Below are 26,643 nucleotides of genomic sequence, written 5' to 3' on the forward strand. Positions count from 1 at the left end.
TATTCTGCACTGCAATAGGCCCAAATCAGCTTATTTATTAACCATTGGCATTCACAGCATATAGAGGGGAATCCCACATCAAGGGACAATTGCATAAAATCTTGACTGTAACTATAGAGTTTTAGCAAATGATAAGCACTTGGAGATGCAGAAGCAATAGAAGCAGTTTTTTTTTGTTATTGTTGTTTTTAAAGGCATGACTGTTGGTTAATTAACTATACTCCAGTGAAGGTAATGCATCCAAAAGTTTATGGACAGCAGAAATTGTATTATAATTAATTGATTAAAAATGGAAGCAGTAAAGGGATTATGGATCATGCAGGACTTGAAGGAAGGATAAATATGTTCAAACTTTATTGTACAAAATTCTCAGAGTCTGTGCCTGAGATCATCCAATGTCATTCATTTTGACAAAAACTAGTTTGGATGATTTATATGCTAAGGACTGCAGCTGAAACTAAATCAACTCCCTTTAAATTTTGTATTAAAATAATTTATATATCTGTGAAGAGAAGAGGAAGAGGTTTGCTTTTAAGGTTATTTGTAGCTAGAACAATATATGACTTAAAAGTTGTGGAGTCACAACTTCATGTCTTTTTCTTTTTTGTAGTTTTTAGAGTTTAGTTTTCTTTCTAGCAGAAAGCATAAATAAATACTCAGGAATTGCAGGAAACAAGATTAAGTTATGTTGGGAGCTCCTCCTGGTAAAATCACAGCTGCCCACATGTTCTAAGAACAATTTCAAATAGGAAACTTAATTTTAAGATGCTTAACCTCCTTGTAGGCACACAGTAGCATTTTTACAATATTTTTGAAATTATAATAACATTTTTCCCTTTCTCTTCCTTCCCCCAACTCTATGTACCGTCTTGTTCTCTCTCAAATTCATGATTTCTTTAATTGCTGTCACAATCACACACACAAATGCATACACACAAATACACATACACATGTGCATACATATTCCTAATTACATAAATGTAACCTGTTCAGCCTGTATATAATGTTAACAGTATGTATATAGTTTAAATGAAATTCTCCCACCTGGGCATGCCAATGCTTTCCCAAGGACCATAGATTAACAAAATCCCTAGCATCAGAAACTTCCTTTGAGTTGTTGATCAGGGTTGTCTAAGAGATATCCAAAACATTATGGACTATTTCTCTTGCTCTTAGTTTTTCCCAGAGTTAGAGATTAAGACCCTTTTGCTCAAGACACCATGTCCTTTGGATAAAAGTCCCAACAAACCTGAGCTAGATCTAAACTGAATCCCTTCTTCTTGAGGACTTTCTTGGTTCCAGAAAGTATAAGGCAGTTTCCAAGGGAGAGAAGCAACCCATACTCCTATGGATGCAATGACCAGCATGACATGATAACCTTAATGGTGAAATAGCGGCATGCACACTTTGACAGTAACCAATAATTTAGTAATTGAATTTAATGCCTCCTTTCCCAGGGGAAAACTGTGCCTGGTGCTGGAAAACTAGTCAACTACACAGAGCTAGTAAGTCACTGATCTTGGAAGATAATCTATAACTACCACTTAATAAACTAACATAATTCCTTACTACATTCTAATTATTCATGCTTATATCTTCAGATAAGTGTCGTTTTCTCACCCCATCAAAGAAACTTATTTTAGCAGACAGACCAAAAAAAATTGTAAACAATCAAAATGTAGAAATCAAGAAACCTTCTGGCTCATAGCCCAAAGGAATACATCTACAACACAATTGCTCTACCCCAGGTTCATTGTGGAAGAGAGTAAAAAGATTTTAAGAATGAGAGGACAGGAAGTTTGCTAAAGTTTCCTATAAAACTCCTTGGACTTCCCATAGGTCAGGGAACCCTGATTGCTCTTCAAGCTGATGAGGGAGAGGGACTTGATCGGGGGAGGGGGAGGGAAATGAGAGGCGGTGGCGGGGAGGAGGCAGAAATCCTTAATAAATAAATAAATTTAAAAAAAAATAAAAAAAGAAAAACAAGTGAGAACTATGAAAACAAACAAAACAACAACAACAAAAAAAAACCTTGACTCCTAGAAATGTCAGAGGGGCTACACCCATGAATCTTTACAGTCATGGCTGCCTAAATAAGACTTAAACAAAAACACCACAAATGAAAATACTAACATGGAAGGGAGAAAGTTCAGGAGGCCTCAGCCCTAGACCAAGAACTACAGGCAGCTGGGGAATGCTGAAAGCTCTTCCTCAGGGAAGAGCCCCTTAATTGGTTATTCCATACCAAATGTTCAGTCCCTGAGATTTTACATATATAATTATAAAGTGACTTTTCTTTCTCCAGTATTGAACCAAATCATTACCTTTTTTCTTTCTCTTAATAACTACTTATTTCTTAATTGAAAAATTTTCACTTTCTAAGCTTTATACTTTATTATTCTTAAACATAAATCTAACTTACATTTGTTATTAAAGTACAGACTTTGAAGAGTCTACTCTTACTGAGCTTACTAAATAGGATGAACAGAGGAAAATCAAGAGGAATCATTATTTATTACACCCACGTTCATTGAAGAAGGTATTACTTCTAAAATCATTTCTATGTTTCTGTTTCTTTTTCTTTTGTCACAACAGACAAAATCATATGCTAACTGTCCTACACTGGGGGACCGAACCCGAGAGCCGCGGTGGACTGATTGTCCAAAATGCAGTGACAAAAGATGTGCTCTAGCTTCAAGTCTTTACCAAACACCCCTGCTCATTCATCACTGCACAAAGTACACAACAGACACAAGGAAGAGGGAGGAAAGGTTCACTTGGTCACATTTTTTTCAGAGGGGTTTCGTTCATTGTTGCAGGAAGGCCTAGTAGAGCTCATGATACAGGCACTGTATGACTGAGGCTGTTCATGTTCCCTTGAGCCCATGAGAAGACATTAAGACAGGAAGTGTGTACAGGGGAAAACTTCAAAAGACTACCGCTATTGGCCAGCTTCATTAAGTCTGAATCCACTTTCTGAAAGTTCCACAGCCTTCACCAGCAGTTCCAGCAGCCAGGGAATGAGCATTCAAACAAAAGCCTGTGGGAGAGTCCGGTTTTATCCCATGCTTTTTCAGTCATAATCCAGCTGGCCTTGGTGAGCTCCCAATAGATCAGCCCCACTGTCTCAGTGGATGGGTGCACCACTCGTGGTCCTGACTTCCTTGCTCATCTTCTCCCTCCTTCCGCTCCTCATTGGGACCTTGGGAGCTCAGTCCAGCGCTCCAGTGTGGGTCTCTGTCTCTATCTCCATCCATCACCAGATGAAGGTCCTATGGTGATATGCAAGATATTCGTCAATATTGCTATAAGATAGGGTCGTTTCGAACAATGAGGGATGATGAGAAGCCAAGGACAATGGCATGGGGTTTTGATCCTACTTCATGTTCGGGCTTTGTGGGAGCCTAGCCAGTTTGAATGTTCACCTTCCTAGACATGGACGGAGGGGGGAGGACCTTGGACTTTCCACAGGGCAGGGAACCCTGACTGCTCTTTGGACTGGAGAGGGAAGGGGAGAGGAGTGAGGGGAGGGGGAGAAAGGTGGGAGGAGGGGGAGGAAAACGGGAGGCTGGGAGGAGGGGGAAACTTTTTTTTCCTTTTCTCAATAAAAAATTAAATAAATAAACTGAAAAAAAATAAATAAATAAAAATCTACTAGCCAAAAAAAAATAATAAAATAAAATAAACCTCGCGCTTTCTAAATCTCTAAAAAAAATTGCTTAATTCATCGAGGTGCCTTATTCTCATATGTAGAACAATAATAAACAGCTATTGAATTTAAAATTGGTTGTCAAAATTTAAAAAAAAAAAGCCTGTGGGAGGTTATTTCAGATGCAAATCCTAAAGGTTTGCTTTCTTTAAATTAACTGCAGCACTCCCAGAGAGTTGCCAGCAGGTCGTGGGCCTGTATCATTGTGCAGGAGTTTGATTTGAAAGTTTCCAAAATATACCCAGATCAATTTCTTTGAGATTCACCATGAACCAGTTGTAATGGTCAGGGTAATTCAATGTGATAATTTTCTTTGGCCAGAGAACCTCTCTAGACAGCATGTTAGAGTCAGGTATTGGCAGTTTCTAAGGCATCTCCAGAAACTAAAACCTGGGTTCAATTATGTTGGAATTTTTAAACATCAGTTGTCATTATTCCTATGTATATCAGCATTTTTGCATATTTTTCTTCCCTAAAATACCATAGAAATTGCTGTTATCAAAATCATTATCAAACTCACTGCTTACTCTCATCTTAGTTTGATATGAAGTATTTTTAGGATTCTGTAAACATTGATCACTCCAGTCGAACCATATCATTTTTCAGTATTCAGGAGAATTTACTTTGCTCTATTTAGCATAAGCATCTCTATCCATTATATGAAACCATATTGTGATTTGTTTTTCTCAATCTCAGCACATATAGCTGATCAATTTGGGGTCCAGGGTATGGTACAGAAGACAGTTTTAGTTTGTATTGGTTTATAGGGAATATATATGGAACTCTGGAAAAACTTCAGAAGATCTGTTTTGAACGTAGAGGTAGGGAATAGTTAGCAAGCATAGGCACCAGATCCTTACTTGGCTGAAGCTTCAAAAACTTACAGTGGCAAATCACCACTAAGAGTCACATAGCTTCCATTGATCCCAATAAAGTTCCCATGAGCTCTATGGAAACTGATACGCAATGACCATAGACTGAAGAACCAAAGTTCCTCCATTTTGTCCTCTGCCTCCATCCTGTGTCTTGTAATAAGAAAATTAATTATCTTTAATTTTCATAAAATATTCTAGTCCTCAGAAATGTCTAGGGGCAAAAGTAGCAGAGTAGCCCTCTGGAAAGTACAGATAACCATAGAATGTCCCCACCCAAAGGTCAGTCAATATGAAAACTTGACAAGCAACAGGTGAAGGTGAGGTTCGAAAATAAAAATTTGTGAAAAGTCTCTAGGCACGAGCCAAATCAGGATTGAACCAGTCTCCCCAAACCCAGCTAATGTCACTTTCCTGTTTTTTTTTCTTCTTTAAATAACGAGGTCCATGCCGACCTGCAATTACAATAATAAACCTTGCTTCGATGAGTCAGTCTGCTTGGTGCTCTTTTGGGGTCCCCACAGACTGGGCACAATAAGATGAGATTCTCTCCTTTATTTTCAAGACTGCAGAGTAATCCTATTTGAACTGATGTAACGGTAAGAAAATAGAGGAAGAAAGTAAAGGTCTTACTAAGTACTTCAGTCCCAAAGTATCTGAAAATAATATATAAAAAGGATTATGAACTCCTCTCATTCCTGTGCCTGACAATCTAGAAGAAGGCACTGTATTTCAGAGGCTAACTTCTCGGCTTCCACAAAGGCACCTTGTTATTTGGCCTTCATAATGCAAACATTACAGTATCACAAGACTTTCTTAGTTTCCAGGTCTGTTACTGGGTGATAATCTCATCAACAAGGGTTCATCCTCATGACTTAAATACTCCCATAGATCCATTCTCTTAATAGTCAAGGCATTACCTTGACTAAATTTCCCCCAGGACTTTGGAGGAACACATTCGGCCATAGCACTTGGCCACCTAAAAACCACCATCTCAAACTACCTGAAAGTAGTAGTTTGGCTTTGACAGGGTTGTATGTTTTACTGAAAAGAGAGTGTTTATTCCAGTAGGAACTGACATATTAATAAGTGACCCATCTTTTATTTGATGATTCTAGGAATTTTATTATGTAAAGTAACTTCATGGTTCTAGATTCATGGGTAGCAATTTTGACTTGTTTTTACTGGCCCACACCAAGAAATGGTTGAACTGGGGAGAAGCATACTGTAGATCGAGTTAGTATGGAAAATAAAAGCAAAGTAAGGAGACACTGAATGTGCAATCAGACTCTCCTGTGGACAAGAGGGATATGATCTCTTGGGAACTTCTATGGATTTATGAAGAGTGTGTTAGAAAACTAACCATTGAAGGGATGTAAAAGAGTAATGCACTCTTTCACACCCACCGTCATTCTTAAATGTTAAATTTCTCAAACTCCTATGTCTTCACAAGCATGGTACCCTGCTAGCTCACTGCAGGTTGTCCATGCTGTAGAACCAAGAAAGAAAAGGGAAAAAGGAGACACCAAAAAGATAAAACCACCTTCATGTAATTATACCTGTGTGAAAGGTGAACTGAATGGGACAGAGGGTGAAGTACAAGTGGAACACACTCTCATTACACTCACACATTTCTGAAAAGTTCCTAGAGCGGAGTTTGTTGTTAATAATGGGAGCTATTTCTACTACATGACACATATCCTATAAGTTATATACGCCCTAATATTCCATTAGATACAAAGTGCCCAGCAGAATAGGAAATGTATCTAAAGAAATTACTGAGATGAATGAATAAATACAGACACATGAGATGTAAATCATTGCTATCAGTAAGATAATAGTCTTGTAAAACTGAAACTTTGAAAATAATTATAATGGTGATCATGATGTTAACAAAATTTTTAATGGACAGTAGATTCTTGCAAAAAATTATACTAAACATAACCCCAAGAACAAAGAAAATGGAAAGAGACATCAGAAAACATTGTACAACTTGGTTTGTATATATACTTCTGCAGAGGAAAGGGTCTTGTAAATCTAGTCTGTTTCACGGACATCCTGAGATATTTTGAATTGTTTATTATTGTCTTATGTTGTGTCTTTGCAATATTTCATGTCCCTCTAGAACATCATATTGTTCCATTTCTTATAAACATTCTGTCTTAAGCTGTTTCCCTTGAAAATGAAAGGTTTTAATCTCTGAAAAAGTACTACACAATACCAATATGAATTGATCAGCATTAAATCAAGTACACACCAGCCACACTAAAGGAACTAAGCAGGTTGTACGTATCTATTATGCACACACACACACACACACACACACACACACACACACACACACACACACAAATAACCAAAGAAATAAAGGCCATCAATTTGAGGGTGTAAGTTGAGTCTAGGAAGGGATGGTAATAAAGAACATGGGAGGGGTTGCAGAAAGGAAAGGAAGAGGATCAAATGCTATAATTATGTTTTAAAAAATGAAGCCACTCTACTTTTGAAAATAAACAAATAGTAAAATTACTAATAAATAAATAGTAGGTTACTGAACCTCCCATGTACATATCAGATAAAGATATTATATCCAGAAGATACAAAACATCTTTATAACTGAAAAGGCAGACAAGAAGGAAACTGAGATGTGACTAGGTTCTGCATCAAAGGTGACAAGTCAGTTCCTGATAAGTACATGGACTTTTTTCTCAATGTGACTATTTTATCATGGAAATCCGAAAGAGAAATGAGGTGAGATAGTACAAATATTTTTTACAGTGGCTTCGATCTTAAATATTGATATCATCAAGTTGGATAATGATGAGGAAAATTTCAATTGATCTTTTTTAACAAGAACATAAAGCATAAAACCTTTTTAAAAATAATAATCCCTCAGTATCTATTGTCAAGGACTCTATAGTACACACACTTGTGTCTATTCCACAAGAAACACAAGAGTTGTCTGTGAGTGGCCATTCTTCACAGTTATCAAAAATAGTGACATTACTAAAATGTGAACATGGATAAACAGGTGTGCTGTACTACCGAGTGCAATACCATGCAGCAGGAGAACAATGACTATGGAGAGTTGAACTTGAAAAGCATCTTCAAGGAAAAAGCAAGGCACAAACGATGGATAATTTGATTTTCTTAGAATTTTTCAGAGTTAAAAATATACACAAAAGATATAGATCAATGTCCTTGGATCTGGTTGAGTTTTCCCACTTTTCGTGGGACTAGAAATATTCTAAAACCATTATTTGTGATATTGTGTAAGTACAAACTTATCAAAAATAACTCAATGTTCCTCAATTTAAATTTTATTGCAGGTCTTAAGAGTAGTTTTAGAGAGAATTAAATAGTTAAATATATACAATTGATTATTATTTTTTAAGACAGACTATAATTACATAAACCATACTGGGATCAAATGTGTTTCTTCTGTCTCAACATCTCTAGAATGGGAGTTAATGACCACACCACAACTTCTAGCTAAATATTTATATGTTCATACCCAGAATCATAGCTGTCAATATTTATTCCTAGGTATATATATATATATCTCCAATGGCAAACTTAACTTTCATGCATTTTTCCATGTTGTTGTCATAAGCTAATTTTCAGAATATAAAATGCAGTCTTTCCATCTTCTATTCACTTTCAACCTCTCGTTCTGTTGTAGTCTACTGTTGTGTGACTCTATGACCTGTTTTTTAACTAGAAAAGCAGAAGAGAACACCTTTACTACTCCTTTACTACTGACATGAAGTGAGTAATGTGTTTGCACACATTTCCTTCCAGGACATGGCTATCCACACACAGGCTACACTGAGAGAAATTTTCCATGGCAGAGAAGGTTTGATAGGCCAGGAATATTTAGGCTCATTTTTTTCACACAGCATCGTGACAGGAAATGTAAGTCTGTCCTAGGATTACAACTTCTAAAGCTACTTGAAGTTTTAATAATGTTGTGTGAAAGGTATGTGATTTGCATCACTTCTAGGCCATAATGGTTAACATGGTGCATCTTCTCTCACCTTTTGTGCTGGTTGGCATCATTTCTGGACAACTGGAAATTTAAATACTGATGGAGCCTTCAGCAGCCTGGGCTTAGCTCTGACTTTGGGTAACAAAACACACCCTACTTTCTCTTGCAAAAGAAGCATGCTCATATTGGAGAGTTATTTGTATAAATTAAATGTATGCTAATGCATTAAGTTACAAACTTAGGGCTTAATTATCCAAGACAGTTATTGGTGATTAGCTATGTTAGCACCACAGAACATTTGTTTATATCTAAGATTCCTGTCTGTTTTGTAATTTTGCTTGTTTGTGAGCATGCCTTTTTATTTCTTCCTTATATCACAGATTTCTGTTCTCTCTCAGAGACAGTTTAGGAGAATACAGTTATTATCTAGGAAGAACCATGTATCTTAGGTGTAACCCACATTTGTTATTTGTCTTACATATTTCCATTCTGTTGACCAGTTTTTCAAAATTTTTTTCAAGAATTATTTAAATTTCTGACTTCCTTTTTCTCAGAATCCAAGGAGCAAATACTTTTTCCTTATTTACACATGCATTCATGTTTCAACAGAAATATCAAAATAATATTTTATTAAAGATGACAAATTTAAATATGACACACTTCACAGTTGTGGTTGGACAACACCGTATGTTTTATCTGAACTGTGAGGCCTATTTCTTTCAAGGGCTATAGTTTACTTAATTAATTAAATATAACATAACAATATCTTGAAGATTTATTAAATATCCTTGGTAGTATTTGTCTCTCCCCACCCCCACCCCCTGCCTCCTTCGTTATTGATTTTATTCTTTGGTCATCTCGAACTGGTGCCTCCTTCTTGTTTTACCCATCTCTCCTCCATTATTTCTTGTGTGTGTGTGTGTGTGTGTGTGTGTGTGTGTGTGTGTGTGTGTATGAATGTGTGTGTATGGTTGTATGTGTATACCTCTGTGTGTATGTATGTATTATGTGATGTGTTGTGTGCACTCTTGTGTGTGCAGGTGGCACACTTGTATACATGTATGTGAAAGTCAAAAAAGGACGTGAGGTGTCTTCCTCTATTTCTCATCTCATTATTTTGAGACAGGTTCTATCAGGAAGCTGAAGCTTCCCATTTAGGTTGGACTACCTGGCCAGCAAGCCACTTGGATTCACAAACATTGTCATTATTTTAGTGGTTAGAGAGAACAGCAAAAGTTCTGATGTAATGAAGTACATGCATTTTGTTGTTGCCTTTGATGACCACACTGAAAGTGTGATACATATGAAATATTTGCCTCACTTGAAGTACACACAAATTCTTCACATTTTTCAGAATGTTTTGCTTATCTCTTATACTTAGCTAGATAATATGCTGATAAAACTTTAAAACTTTTCATAATTATGAAATATTTAATGGAGGAAATTATATTGATCCTTGAAAATAATAAAATCCATAAATTTCTATAATCAGTTTATTCATAGGTAAGAGTCAAAATCATATAGTATTGCATCAGTGTTTTGATAAGAAAACAAAAATGAGTTTTTACTCTTTGTAAAGAACAAATTTCTAAAAATTACTCCTAATGTGATTTATGGGACTGTGGCTTCTGAAATATAAAATTTAATTTTGATACTGTGATAGTTAAGATTTTGTAGTATTGGTTAGGATAAAACATGGCCTAAGTGAGATGAAATAGAAAAAATTCATAAGCAGTCTGTCTTTTAGCCACTTAATATCTGATGAAAAGCCAAATCAAACAGATGAAAGATTCTCTAATAAGTAGTATAGAGTAGTTATCTAATAAGCAGTTACTTATCCACATGGAAAGATGGGCTCAAATTCCTAGTACTCACTATATGAAGAGAACCAAGGAACTGGAGCTTTATAGGGCAGTACCTTCAAATGGTGGAAATAAACACAATACTGTTGTATCCTCAAGATTAACCACATTTCCAAAGCAAATATTTAAAATCTCTAAAAACAAATAACATGCCCCAAATCTTTGTCACGCAAAAAAAAAAAAAAAACCACCATAAAGAGTATGAAAATAACAGCTATGGATTGACAAAGTGATTACATTTCTAAATTTGGGGTGGTTTTCTTCTGGCCTGTGCCCTAACCTTCCTAGGCATTTTGTCGGTCCTCTTTCTTAACTCTTGATGGTATGGATTTTCCTTTGACTATTGCATGTTGACTTTGTGTCTAAACCTACAAGGTTTATTTGTTACTTTACTTGCATTTTTTGGCCTTCGTTTATCATTTTCAGAGGATGACAATTTAATATTTTTCTAGTCCACAATCCTTTTATTTTTTAATTGCCTTATTTTACTGTTTAGACCTTCTACTATCATGTTGAGAAGCAATAATGAAAAGTGACATTTCCTATTTCTTTCCCAGACCCAAATGAAAATTCTCAATATTTCAACTAAAATTAAGCATGAATATGATGTCAGAATGTTATTATTATTCTTTTATTATGCTAAAGAAATTGCTCTTTAATTTTCTTTAAAATCCTTATATTTTTGGTTGTGAGCATAGTCTTTAATGGCTAGCCATCAATCCTAACCTGAATGATGTAGAACTTAGCAATCATGTCCCAGTGCATTATAAATACTGGATTTCTTTTACTTTTTTGTAAGATGATGTTTTTGTAAAATTTTCAATCAAATTTATGGCCTCCATTTTATATAAAGTATAATTATGATGACTTATGATTATCATAATTATTGATTATCCCACTTATGTTTATATTGCTAGGCAATAAAAATTGTTTTTTTCTGAATGTGGTAATTATGTCTTGCAGATTTCTTTCTTATAATGTCTTTTTTATGTTTTGTGTCAAGATCATGATGATGTCATCAACTAGGTTGGAAAATCCTTACTTTCTAATCCTTGACAACTGCATATCACACTACTGTTATGATTGTCCTTAGGAGCATTGATAGTTTTGTTTGACAAAATAATTTTTGCCTATATTTTCTTTTATAGATTTAAAAAATTAACATTTTAAACTATTTATTTTACCTTAATTATAATTATTTTATGAATGATAGAATATGCAGCAAAGTTTCTTTAACAATGCTTGTATATTGAAAATTTATAAGTCTTTCCTGAGTGGGTCTACATTTGTTTTTTGTTTCTCTTTCTTACGAATCACTTTCCTGTTTCATTAGTTCTGGCATATTTGTCCTTTCCTTTCCCATACTATTTTTGTTCAATATGCTTAGCTTTTATTTGTTGCTTAAGAAGATGCCCAGATCATTATCATTTAGTTTTTTTCTCATATATGCACTTGCTACTCCACTGTTCATATGTACTTGGTATTCTAGTGTTCACATGCACGTGGTATTCCAGAATTTCTCCGAAGTGTTTAGCTGAATCTTACAAAGTTGTCTATAAATTGCTATTGCTATTATTATTCAAAGTAAAGTATTTTATATACATTCTATAATAGCTTTTTCATAGATCTAGGTGCTATTTAGAAGCATAATTCTAAAAGTTCAAATTCTTACAATTTTCATAGTTTTTACTATTTTTCTTTAAAATTTAAGTAAATTTTTACTTTACTTTAAGTGGATTTATAAAAATTTTACAGGCAGGACCTAGTTTTACAGGCCTTTAATTCATGACTGATGAGACAGAGGCAGGTAGATCTCTGAGTTTGAGGCTGTTCTTATCAACATAGTAAGTTTTAGGTCAACCAGTGTAATATAGTGAGACCTTGTATAATTTTTTTAGAAAATTCAGATATATTAATGAATTATTGTGAGATTTTTCTATGGGTATACACTTGGTAATTTTTTTGTTGTTTGTTTTTGTCCAATTGGCTGCAAACGTCCAGCCATTTAATAATTAGAGCTCCCTTCCCTTCTTCCAGGACAGCATCCTGAGAATTATGGGCACAGCTGTGTAGGAGAATGTGGAAAGTCTAGCAAAGTGAGGATGTTGGCCAGACTCCTCAAGAAAGAACTGGGTCGGGTAGAGGCCTCTTTGTCCAGACACTGGCATGAACTTCATGGGAGACTAGGGCTGCCCACACACCACCAAATGTATGAGGTGTTGGGCTGGTACTCGAGTGTGTGTGTGTGTGTGTGTGTGTGTGTGTGTGTGTGCGCGCGCGCGCGCTCCAACAGCTCGCTTCTGGCATGCCCAACTCGCCAGTGAAGGCTGGTGCTCAGAAAGTCCTTGTCCTCTTGACCGGTTTCTCAGACCTCACAGCGTCATCGTGGGCTTTCCTTTAGTCTGCCAATTTGTTTCCCTCTCGGATTTTGTGCCACTTGCCCGACATGATCTTTTGGTAAAGGCACTTCTCCCACTTTTTCATCGTTGTGGTGCCAGGCCTTTGGCCTCACTTTCTTCCTCCTGGGCCAGTTGCTGCTTGTTTTTCAGTCTCACAGTGCCAGCCACCACCTGGGGCTTCTTCCCTTCTTCTGCTCCTCCAAGACCAATAGGTTCGACTCCTCCTCCTCCGAATCAACTTCCACATCTTTCTCCTCCTCATTTCACCCCCCAACAGTCACTATCACCTTCCTTGTCATCATCCTCATCATCCTCATCTTCACCCTCCTCTTCCTCTTTCAAGTCTATTAGGTCTTCTCCCTCTGCAGGGCCAGTAGCTTCATCTGCTCAGGGAGAATGTAATTTTCTTCCTTCTCAGATAGAGGGGTGAAGGGTGTGGTGGCAACTGCACCCCAGGGAAGTTCTCTGCCACAGGGAGTAGGAACTGGGCATTCATTCAAGCAAACACCCACGGGGGCTGTACATAGTACCTGCCAATGATGAAGGTTTGTTGTCCTAGCTGGTCAGCAATCTGGTGGGTGATAGAGGAGTCTATGTTGTCATAGGTGGCATCAATGCACAAAAACTTGTCTCAGGATACATGATGAAGGTTTGGGGAATACCGGAGAATTTCTCAAAATAAACCCAAACAAGAAAAGATTGATCATTTTATCAATCTGATTTTGTTGGGTGTTTAGAAAAGTATTGTTTCAAGATCAAGCTATCAGTCAGTATATTGGTGACATAAAGAGAATTGAAACAAATGGCTGCTGAAGCATCCATTATGGAAATAATCATCCATTGGACCTGGTGTGTCTCATTCCCACTTTGCTTTGTGTTACCCACATATACGATATAAATAATCTTATAAACTGCTGTTGTTACTACGATATATTTTATATGCAGTAAGATTATAAATATAAAAATAAATGAGAATTAAATTTGTGACTTGATAATTTTTAGTTATGAATCAAGTAACATATTTAAAAAGAAAAGAGTGCTCCTGTATTATTAATTTGCTAATCCCTGGTTTAAATGGCACAATACATTTTACCATTGCACCTAGGTTCCTCAGTTGCTAACTCAAATCTGGATAAAATAACCAGTCCCACATTACAAGGTATTATTGTTTTAGTCTCCCATTAGGAACAACTGTACAAATTTTAACTATGATCTTTCTGAAGTTCTTACTCAAATGTCTTTTGGTCAAATAATACTTTGAGTATTAATGATTTATGAAATAAACTCTTAAAGACAGAATATCAATATTAGTATTAAATCCAAGGTCTCCAATACAGTGACTCAGAGGAAAATATTCGTCTTTACTTGGTCTATGTTTTCCACAAACAAACTAAAAATGAGGTCAATGTAGATGCGTGTCAGGCTTGTGCTAAATTTAAAGTACCATATGTCTATAAGACAGTTAGGAAAATGCATGCTTTCCTGGGTTGTTTACATGTCATTACAGCTAACAAAATTGATATGTCTCTCTCTGTGTGTCTCTCACTCTGTCTGTCTATATCATCTACCTATCTGTCATCTGTCTGTTTGTCTAGCTCTCTATCTAGTCATCTACCTACCTACCTATCTTCTGTTATCCTATACTGAAAGAAGGAAAATCTCCAAAAGGTAAACACTAAAATGTGTAGAAATTTTAACATAATATTAGACAGTAGAAATCTTTTTTATGCAAGACATAGATCCTGTCATATAAATGGAAAACATAAATAAATTTGACTAAGGAATATAGAACTAGTCAACCCCAAGGACATAGAAGCAGCCTTCAGATTGTTCATTTTTAAAGTTGAAAATGCATATTAGTGAGGATAGGGAATGTAATTCTAATGCAGAGAATGCAAGTCCTGAAGGGAGGAAATCATATAAAATTATATCAAATTTAAATGTGTATATATGTAGATATGCTGGTAAGCATACACAGAAGCATGCAAACCATTTATCCAGTATTGTCCAAGCAAAGCAATTTGAATGTGTAGTGTGGGGAAAAGACATATAAGAATTGGAACAAGTTATATTTTATATATTTAGGACACAAAGACACACATAAACACACACACAACTATTTTTTTAAAAAATAAAATAATGGATTCTAAAGAGAGAAAGGAAGAATGGAGGAAATGAAAAGCAATGATTTTATAATCTCAAAAAATAAAGGTAGTTTGAAAAACAAATTGATGGAGAGGAGACAGACAGCTCAGAGGTTAAGAGCACAGGCTGTTCTTGCAGAGTTCCCAGCAACCATATGGTAGCTCCAATCATCTGTAATGAGATGGGATATTCACTTCTGGCAAGAGGCAAAGACAGAGATAGTACACTGTAAACAGAGTAAATAAAGTAAATCTTAAAAAAAATGCTGGAAACTAGAAATTTTGCAGTGGGGGCCTGTTATCTAATCAAGTAGATATACCGAAATATACTATAATTTCACATTCATAAATGATAGAAACAAAATATGTTTGTGTAAATGGGCAGATATCCTAGATGGACTATTTAATTCACTTAAAAAAACAATTTAAAGTTATTCTTGTATCAGACATCTAGATGATTAAGTTGGCTATGATGTAATTTTGTTGCCTACAGAACAAAACACTGTCTCAGCCTTGTGGAATGGTCATCATCTGCCTAGAGGAAAAACCCCTGGGAAAACAATGTGATTTTGAGGGCTTAGAAGAGTGTACCTTGGTCTCTTAGGGTCAGCTGGTGAATTTGGCATGTCTTGGAAGATGCAGGAAATGGGTCAATAGCTTTCCATATTTTTTTTAAGTCTTCCTTTAAGAATAACTAAACCATTTAAGCATTTGATAGAGAGAACAGCAATGCACTGGGAGGGAAATGCACAGACAATCCAGCTTGAAATGTACTTATGAGAATTTGGTTTATGAATATGAAATTATAGTTTATATTAATGTATATTTACTTGAATTTTCCTGTTTAATGAATGTGCAGAGAATGGCTACTTTATAAAACAATCAATTTAAACTAAAAGGACACATCTGTTATTTTTAAAATAAACACTAAATGATAAAGAGTATTGTATTATAGTTTAACTGGTAGTATTTTTATTCTTGGCAGATTGTAAAATAAAACTATATCTTTCAACAGATGGTGTTTCAGCTTGGATGAATTATGGCATTGTTACATGAAACAAAGGAAGATATAATAAAAGGAAATCATATTCTTATTTGTGTGGGAAAAATTATAGGAGGTTATTTATGTTTCTCTACATGAAAAGTATCTGGAAATATATAGAAAACCAAAATTGCTGAATAGTAACCAATATGGAATGGGAGGGAAAAAAATAAATAGAAATGTTCTTTTAATTTTTTTTTTACCACATACAGTTTCCCCAGCAATAAAATTAGATTATCTTCAGTATCCTACAGTAGTTGTTAAAAGTTTAATAAAATATCAGTAAGATTATCTAAATGATCCTGGTTATAAAATTACATATCCTTTCTTAAAGTCTCAACACATTTATACCTTTATCTTTCTTCAGATACCAGAAAATGACCACCAATATTTACATGATATTATACATTTTAATATCTATTTTTTTCTGTTTTCTCACTGATATTATATGATCTTTGATGTAAGTGATTTCTTCTTTATATAGTGAAAGTTATATTAAAATTTTGAATAGTCTTTTATTCTTTTAAAGACTAATACATTTATATGAAGTACATTGACAATCTCATTCACCACTATCAAGCTCTGTGTCCTCTGTGTGATTTTAATGAGAATGCACCCTTGATGTGGGAAGTCCTTCTGTATTTGTGTTTCTTTTATTGGTTAATCAATAAAGAATCTGCTTTGTCCTGTGATAGGGTAGAATATAGCTAGGTGGGAAAATTAAACTGGATGCTGGGAGAAAGTAAGTGGAGTCAGTGAAACACATATAGCCACTGCAGGAGACAGAGCCCCTCACCTCTCTGGAGCCTGCTGGAACTTTGCTGGTAGGCCACAACCTCCTGCATAGTTTAATGGAGATGGGTTAGTTTAGGATACAAGAGCTAGCTAGAAATTCTCTTAAGCTATCGGCCAAACAGTATTGCAAATAATACAGGTTCTGTGAGATTATTTTGGGTCAGGGCTGCTGGGAAGAACGAAGGGCCTCTGATAACATCCTCTTTCCCCATAAACTCATGTTTAACTACTTGGTCTCAGTGGATCGAACATTTTGGATAGGATTAGAAGATATTGCAATGCTGGAAAAGATTTCAAAAGACTAAACTTGTTTCTGGAGTTTGTACTCCACTTCCTGCTTACTGTCTGAGATGTGAACTCTTAGCTGTTCCTGCACATCCACCCTCACAGACTCTAATTCTCTGGAACTGTAAGCCCAATGAAACACTTTTTTAAAAAAGATACCTTGTTAATAGTCTTTTATTACAGCTAGAAGAAGGTAATGAATTCACGTATATATTGTTATTATTATTAACCTTCTGAGTATAATTAGTGTTGACCAAATGTGCATGGAGTGTGTGATTGTCTAAAAAGGTACGATCAATCTACCCATAATCACATCTCCAAAGGAGAATGATTCTCCTCTAGGCAACAATGAATTTTCTCTAGCAGAGATAAGGCGTTTTGGTCCCTCCAACACTCAACTGGAATATGGGCTGTTTTGGTCTTGTACAGATCTTGTTCAGATAACCTCTGCTTTGGTGAATTAATGGCATGTGTAGAAATGAGCATTTTCAGCTCTCCCCATCTTCAGGCTCTTACATTCTTTCTGTGCCATCTTCTGTAGCATTCACTTAGTCTTAGATGGCAGGAAGCTGATATAAATCTCTTCTGTACAGCTACAAAATGGCAGCTATGCCTTCTTTAAGTGCTAAGTCATGAACAAGAAAAATTTTTATCATCAGTCTTTTCCTCCTAACCCACATTAAATATGTTTAAATTTCAAAACAAGGGTAGCAATATTAACCTATGAATATACACATATAATTGATAAAAATTCCAAAGTACATAGTGATAGGTATATGGTGATAGGTATGGATGTATTTTCATTCTTCTAAATATTGATATACAGTTACACCAGCACCATTTGTTAAATATGCTTTCTTTTTTTTTTCATTTGATATTTTTTGCTTCCTTGTCAAAAATCAGGTGTTTGAAGGTGTGTGGATTGATATCCGGGTCTTCGATTCGGTTCCATTGGTCCTTCTGTCTGTTTTTATGTCAATACCAGGAGACCTCGACATAAAGCCAGCCACACTAAACCTCATAGAACAGAAAGTGGAAAGTACACTTGAGTGCACCGGCACAGGAGACCACTTCCTAAATATAACCCCAGTAGCACAGACACTGAGAGAAATAATTAATAAATGGCACCTCTGGAAACTGAAAAGCTTTTGTAAAGCAAAGGACACAGTCAACAAGACAAAACAACAGGCTACAGAATGGAAAAAGATCTTCACTAACCCCACATCAGACAGAGGTCTGATCTCCAAAATATACAAAGAACTCAAAATATTTGTCATCAAAAGAAAAAGTAATCCAATTAAAAAATAAAGTACAGGCCTAAACAGAGAACTTTCAACAGAGGAATCTAAAATGGCTGAAAGACATTTAAGGAAGAGTTCAACATCCTTAGTCATCAGAGAAATACAAATTAAAACAACTCTGAGATTCCTTCTTACACCTGTAAAAATAGCCAAGATCAAAAGCACTAAAGACAATTTATGATGGAGAGGTTGTGGGGTAAAGAAAACACTTCTGCATTGCAAGTAGGAATGCAAGCTGGTACAACTCCTTTAAATGTCAGTATGGTGATTTCTAGAAAATTAGGAAACAACCTTTTTCAAGACTCAGTAATACCACATTTGGGTATATATCTAAATGATGCTCAATCATACCAAAAGAACATGTGCTCAACTATGTTCATAGCAGCATTGTTTGTCATAGCCAGAACCTGGAAACAACCTAAATGCCCCTCGACTGAAGAATGGATAATGAAAATGTGGTACATTTACACAATGGAGTACTACACAGCAAAAAAAAAATAATGACATCTTGAAATTTGCAGGCAAATGGATGGAGTTAGTTAACATCATTTTGAGTAAGGTAACCCAGACCCAAAAAGACAGTTATCATATGTACTCACACATAAGTGTTTTGTAAACATTAAACAAAGAAAACCAGACCACAAATCACAATCCCAGAGAACCTAGACAACAATGAGGACCCTAAGAGAGACATACATAGATCTAATCTACATCGGAAGTAGAAAAAGACAAAATCTTCTGAGTAAATTGGGAGCATGGGTTGAAGGGAAGGGGAGAGGCAGGGATGGGAGCACAGAAAAAATGTAGAGTTCAGTAAAAAAATCAATAAAAAAGGAAAAAAGTTCAGAAGTAAAGTAAATATTTGTGAAATTTTAAAAATCAAGTCTGATAAGCCATGTTTGTGAGCTGCATCACTTACACAAAAATGTTCAGCACATCTTTGCTTTGCTAATTCTAGAAAAAAATGTTGTATACCATAAAGTATATTTTGTTACCTCTTATTATTTATTTATGAGTAAATGTTGTGTTATTTTGTAAGATTTTAATTTCCTAACAGTAACAAGTTTTCATTAGAGAGTTGCACCCATGTATGTATGGGAAATTATTCCTGAAAGAAATTAAGAAATATACATAAGATTAACTCTTCTGAAACTTTTTACAAGAAAATTAAAAAAAAATGAATTGAGAAATGTATTCTAGAGTTTGTGTATCTTTATAAATCAGTATGTGGTATTCATTTCTTCAATTGCATGTTTCTTATTCTTTCATCAATGTTCCCTCATAATATGAAAGAAGTTAACAGATAGTGGCTTAAGTGTGAAGTTACCATTTCTGGTATCTATGCACAGTAGTTTGTTCAACATCATTATAGAGATGACAGCATTTTTAGTGTTATATTCAAATATCAATAAAGGTAAATTAATTATAGCTATCAGAGAAAGTACATTATGATCAACAAGTTTATTGATTTGAAGATCTCCAAAGAAAAACAGAATTAAAATGGGAAGTGATAAACTGAAGCTTCTAAATCACTTAATTGGGGTCCTATCAATTCATTATCAAATTAAAATAATCAGTAAAGATAATGCCCTCTTCCTTACCATAAATAGGGCAGGTCCTGTGAATATCACAGCTGTTATTACTATTTTAAACAAAATGTCCATCTGCTCAAAATCTATAATGAAATTAAACTCATTAGCACTCTCTTATCTGGGGATAATTTTCATGAGAAATTTGTCTCCTGGATATTGTATTATGCCAGTAAAACTGAATCTATTGATTAGCATAAGCAAGTTTTCACCCTTACCTACCATTGAGCACTTTCATTTGGCAGCATTTGTGATAAACACATTTTCATATCCATTTTGAAGAACAAAAACTGGCTCCTTCTCTGAAGTAATAAACCTTCCAAATAGTAAGTCACACTTTGTCAAACACAAACTTTCCAGATACTAGTTTTGTGATTAATGTCACAGAGAATATTGGACAACTTTAGCTTTCTTATATGTGTTTTAAAAACAGTGTTTCCGTAATTGTGATGGGTGAACATTGGGCAGTATGTTGGGTTTAAGTTCCATATGTTTCTGCAAGAGAAACTTCATTTTGAGAAATCCTGCTCTTCCTCAATGAGGTGGCTAATGCAATAACCATTAAACTTGATTCTGGAAAAATAAGGTCATTTCAATACGAGTTTAGTAAATCATGTGCCCTTGAATACAGGTGTTAATCATTATGACATAGTAAACCTACCCTGAGCTAAAGGTTTATTTAATGTGTTTTGAGTTCTGCTTTTCTGGGTTACTCTTCAGAGCCCCTAAAGATGAGCTTAATTGTGCAAAACAACTCGGTGGAAAATTCAATTTCAGATATTTTCATCAGGACAGTTTTCTAAGACAGTAGTGTTGTGTCTAATTGAAGCACTAAACTTCTGCATGGTGTTTCTGTTACTTTTCGCCGATTATGCTAAGGATATATAATTTCTGCTGATTTAGGTATCTTGTGTCAGGGCAGTAAGTACGCAATTAGCTTTAGTTTAAGTGATAGCAGCATGCTATAAATAAGATTCTTAATTGTGTTTGCAAGATTAAAATTCAGCCTCATTGTTTGTTCCCTTTATTTCTTTGGTGGCATTGTGGTATATTCACATTGCTACCTCTAAATGAATGTCAACTTGTTTTACCTCGACTGCAGCCGATCGATACTTCATTAGACTGAATTGTCTTGTGCTCATGCAACCTTGAAGCTGTGGCTTAATTACCACCCATATTATGCAGTGGCTCAGAGAGCTGTGCTCAGCTGTGTCAGTTCTGAAAAAAAAAATTTAAGCCATGGTGTTACCTATGTCTAGGAAAAATGGCTACTTGTTTTTTTTAATAGTAGTATTTGGCAAATTAAACACTAATGATTTTTTTAATATACTGAAATGTACAAAGATAATATGATCACATTTTGAAACTTACTATTTTACAAAACTCCTGGAATGGAAATATAATTTCCATGATCAAACCATTGTGCAGTAAAGATAATTTAAAACTAATGACAAAATTGCATTCATATGAAAGAGAAGAGAGGGGAAAGTGCAGTCAAATGGCAATCATGACAAATGACATCTCTTGTCCGAGAGTCATTTTTCCTCACTAGACTGATTTGTCATCCTCACTTTTGACATTTTTCATCCTGCTATGAAATCACACTGACAGAATAAGATATTTCAAGACTTCACAGCAGGCCACAGAAGATGGTTTGGTATTTCTATTTATTTTTTGGTTGGCTGTTTCAATTTTTATTCTTGCGCTTCAGAATTCTGGGCACACAAAACCTGAGTTCTAACAAAATATTATTAGTTAAACTGTGAGTGGAAGAAGATTTATCAAAATAAAATGTGAAATAATAGGGAATATTCAATATGCGACAATAAATCTCTCTACTACTCATACTTAAAATGCCCTCAAATACCAAAAATTTTGTTGGGCAAAACATTTAACAAATTATTTAACAGATTCAGCTGTTCATGCCAACATCCTGGAGTGGAAGGAGTTCGTAGAAAAATAAAAGAAATGAAAAGATTGTTTATTACCTCTCATAGCCATAAAATTGAGAGGGATTTGGTCAGAGAGGTTGTATCTGTATCCAATAGCCACATGATGAAGAATCACAAACTTAATATTTAAATGAACAGAAATGGTTTTACTCACGGCTCTGAAGGCTCCATGTTTGAAACTGAGCTATCAGTAGGGCTATGCTGCTTCAGCCACCCCTGGAACAATGCTTTCTTCCTTCTTGCCAGGATGCAGTGTGCAGTTCACCATCCTTGGCATCCCTTGGTTTGTAACTGTCTGACTAATTTCGACACAGACCAACTGTAGACTCAAGACAGCCTTGAGAATTGGAGTGCAAGAGGGCTTCCTTCCTAACATCCAGTTGTATTACGTTCTTTTTTATTTTCTTTTTCTTTTTGTCTTCCAGAAATGTTTACCACCATATGTAATGAAGTAATGCTATTACTTAAGGATACCTGAATCAGTAAAAGCATTCAAGAGACTCAAAGGTTCCTTTAGAGGTGTTTATTGTGGAAACAAACAGCCATGTACTATATAAGGTGCTGGGAAGGCTACTTCTAAGTTTTAATACACAAAGCACATGAGGGTCTTTGAAAATGAAAATTCTGAGGTAGGAAAATCTATAATAGGGCCCAGGATTTTTTACTTGACACACAAATGCAGGTGATGTCAATATTACTCTTTTGTGACACGTAAGTAGTAAAACTCCAAAAAACACAAGTAGAGAAGGAACATTCCCAGATGACTCTTGAAGAATATGGTTACATGTGATCCCTATTTAAGAAACTCAAGGAGGTGACCATACATAGACAGAGAATAAAGGCAAAAGAGAAATATGTGGAAGAAATTATCTAAATTGCAGCTTGATGGCCGTAAGGAGTTCTCAGCTCCTACCAAGAGGGAGTAGAAAGTGGACTTGTGTTGAGAGAAGATTGGAATTTTGCAGAAGAGTTTAAGGAGTGACAGCTTATCTCTAGTCAGTGAAGAACCATAGCTGTGTTAATCAGAGAGACCTTGTATCAAACCCTGCATCAAGACCCTGAGTCCATTAAGCAAATAGTCATTGAGTGCCTGATAGGTACTGAGCATTCCAACTCCATTCATAAATTACTAGTGAAAAAGACAAAATCTCCATTTTTTTATGTCCTTAAGAGAACCTATACCAAGGCCCTAACTAAGTGGAATCTTATACTGTATGTTACTCAGCTGGATGTGAAAATCTATGCCTACAAGTGACTTGAGCTACCGTAAAGTACCAGAAACAGGTAGAATTATCCTGCACAACCTCAGAAAACCTCAAGAACTTAGAGGTGTTGGGAACTTTTGAATTCACACTCTATCTTCACGTTTTTCCTCCTATAGCTGTTATTTGCTTCCTATGTGTTGAGATACTGTGTTTTAAGGATTACATAGGTAAGGAACAAAACAGACGAGCGGGGTCTCTTTGCCTCATTTCACCAGGTGATTGATTATACACGGCTATTATAGTAGAAGATGGACGACAAAGGAGAAATTGGACTCTAGATTTGTAGATGCCAGGTACTGAAGAAAGACTATAGAAAAATAAACGACAGTCTTGAACCCTGGGCGGTGAGATCCCTACCCTTTCCCAGCCTCTCTGTTTGCACTTCTAGCTCTGGCAGTAATGGGTGAAAAGATAAGAAAGAACACTGGGTCATTCTTCTGTATGAAGTTGATAAGAACAAAGAAGAGAGGCAACCCACAAATATCTACATAGCTTACTTCCAAAGACTCACACAGAATGATTTTCCCAATAATTTTCTTATTTTTTTCTTTGGAATACATCTAACTAAGAACTGAACTACTCATAAAAATGAAAGGTAGAAAATGCAGTGGATACACACAGTAGAACTTACTGGAACAAACCAAGCCCAGGAGGGACGTGAACAACATTCATCCTGAGAGACTTAGAGAAAGTTTTCCATTGAGAAGCTGTGGATTAAGGGATCATAGAAGACAGAGCTCATTGAAACTGAAGTTTTATGAAATAATTTTTTTCAAATTTAACAGAAAGTTTGGAAATTAACATTTACTTATTTCCTATCAGATCAGAAAGAGACAAAGAAGATAGAAAATATAAAATACATGAAAATTATATAATAAGCAAATTGAATTTAGGGAAATTATTAGATATAACTTCACAAGCACACACACTACACACGAATAGAGAAATAAACATGAAGATACATGTCTATGAACTTCAAAACAATATAAAGAAACTAAAAACCTAAACACTTTCAGAGAGAAAATCAATACAGTAAAGAATGTGTGTAAACTTAACCAAGAAGAGCACTACTGAAAGCTTGAGGGGTATTAAGAATATTTTTAAATCCTGAGACAGTATTTTCTTTAATTTGGAAGAATAGTTTCTACGCTATCTCAATTAATTATGAATGAAGTCACTTTTGGAAAGGCAGTGTGCTAATATCTAAGTTCTTTACACTCATGTGTTGCAACTCTTGGAATACATGATGCATCACATCAGATAATAAATAAAAGCCGGAAAACAGCATGGGACTGATGGAGAGAATTCAATGCAGAAGAGGGGAAGAGTGAACCCCAGAATAGACTTCCATAAGGAGAAAACAGGCAGTCTATGTGTCTTAGTTAGGGTTTCTATTGCTGTGAAGAGATACCAAGACCACAGGAACTCTTATTTAACTGGAGTGGCTTACATTTTCAGGAGTTTATTCTAGTACTATCATGGTTCAACATGGTGGTGTGTACACAGACATGGTGCTGGAGAAGTAGCCCTGTGTCTTACACCTTGTCTTGCAGGCAATAGGAAATGAGCTGACTCACTGGGCATGGCTTATACATATATGAGACCTCAAAGTCTGCTTCTACAGTGACACACTTTCTCCAAAAAGATCGCAGCTTCTCCAACAAGACCACACCTTCTAATAGTGTCACTCCCTTTATAGCCATTTTCTTTCAAACCACCACACATATACAGCACATGGTATGACAAAGCAATGCAACCATAAATTGTCAGAATGTATCATAAAACTTAAAATTAAGTATACACTGCATAGTTCATTAGTGTGTATCAAGTAGAAAGAGAATTTTCAAAACAGTTGACAAGGGTTAAAAGAGTTTGGGAAGAACAAGAGAGCTATTTTCAGGTTCAACATAACTGCTCCTACCACAAAATCTGTGTACTAAAGTTGGATTCCTGAAATCCACAGGGTAAAAATCAATTCCAAAACTGTCCTCTGACCTCCACAGTAAAGAAATTCCCTCCCACCACCACACATATGCACACAAAATTAAGATAAATAAAATTAAAATAAATAAAATGTAATGATTATTTTTCAAAGAGCCATATTTAATTTAAAGAAGTCAGACCTAATCTCTAGAGAAAAAATAACAGTTAAACAAATACTCATCTTATGTGAACTAGTTAAACACATACTTGTTTTGTGTGAACCAATGTTCCTGGTAAAATATCAGCAGTGAAGGTCCATTGAGGGAAAATTGTAGCTCGGGGGAAAAGTCAAAGACTCAAGAGAAACTGGACATAGGAAAACAGTGCACTGGATGAGCTTACAGACATTGGTGACAGAGTTAACTTGGGGGCGTGGGTACTTATCTTAAGAAATTTTCTTTGAGAATCCAAATAGGTTATTAAAGATGCTTAAACATAGGGGCAGGTGTGAAATAAAAGAGCTTCTTGCTTAATAGGAAGATTTTGGAAGCAAGAAGATAAGGCTGGATGATAGGGCTTGTGTTCTGTTTTGTGATAGAGACAATGGTCTTCAGTTAGAAAGGTGCTAATAGAATCTTGGGTACAGCTTCTCCTTAAAGATTTTACTTTTTGCTTGTCCCTCACAAAGGACTTACCAGGCGTCACCCTGTTGAGTTCTTGACATCAGACTAGATTGGGCATACTCAGGGTGGTATGGACAAAATGCAAAGAACACGAGTTGAAAAATACTAATAAAGAACCTGAAGGAAGGTTAGGAATGGTACAGATGTCTAGGTTTGAAAAACAATTTGGGGAGAGAATTGACAAAACCGGGTGACTAATCTTCTTGCTGAGTGGGTGATTCAACTGCTTCTAGCCCCGCATTCTGGCAAGGTCAAAGCTATTGCCACATCTTGAAATATTAGGAACTTGGAAAGCCTTTTCTTAATGAAAAATCAGTTATTTCTTGAGACTCATTTTGAAACCTCTAAGTGCTGAAGCCACCCAGTAATTCTTGGAATCATTGTACAGCTTTCAAATGAAACCTGTCAGGAGCCATTACCCTTACATTTGGTATCCTTAACTTGGAAGAAAGTTCTCAGGTTGTTAAAATATTATTTTTCTCTGGAGTTGTTATTCTCTTAGCCCCAAGGCTGATAAAATTGAAATCGGTTTTGTCATCGCCCCCTTTAGCTCACATATTCCTATTGCCTACATTTTCCTAGTAATTATTCTCAAACCCCTTGTTATTTTTTCACAATTAATTTCCATCTTATCCTTAGCTCACTGGTTCTAACATATTGAAGAGCTTTTAAATCTCTGGTCATTATTTTGTTTTCTTTATCTTACTTAAATTGCACCATCTATGAACAGTTTTATTCTCTTGTCACTCTGTCATCGTAGAGGATGCTCAGAGGACAACTGACACTGTTTGCGGAACACTTGATTTGGCCCACTTACAGAGCAGTACTGAAAAACAT

This window comes from Microtus pennsylvanicus, chromosome 5 (assembly GCF_037038515.1).
Source record: "Microtus pennsylvanicus isolate mMicPen1 chromosome 5, mMicPen1.hap1, whole genome shotgun sequence".
NCBI classification, from domain to species: Eukaryota; Metazoa; Chordata; class Mammalia; order Rodentia; family Cricetidae; genus Microtus; species Microtus pennsylvanicus.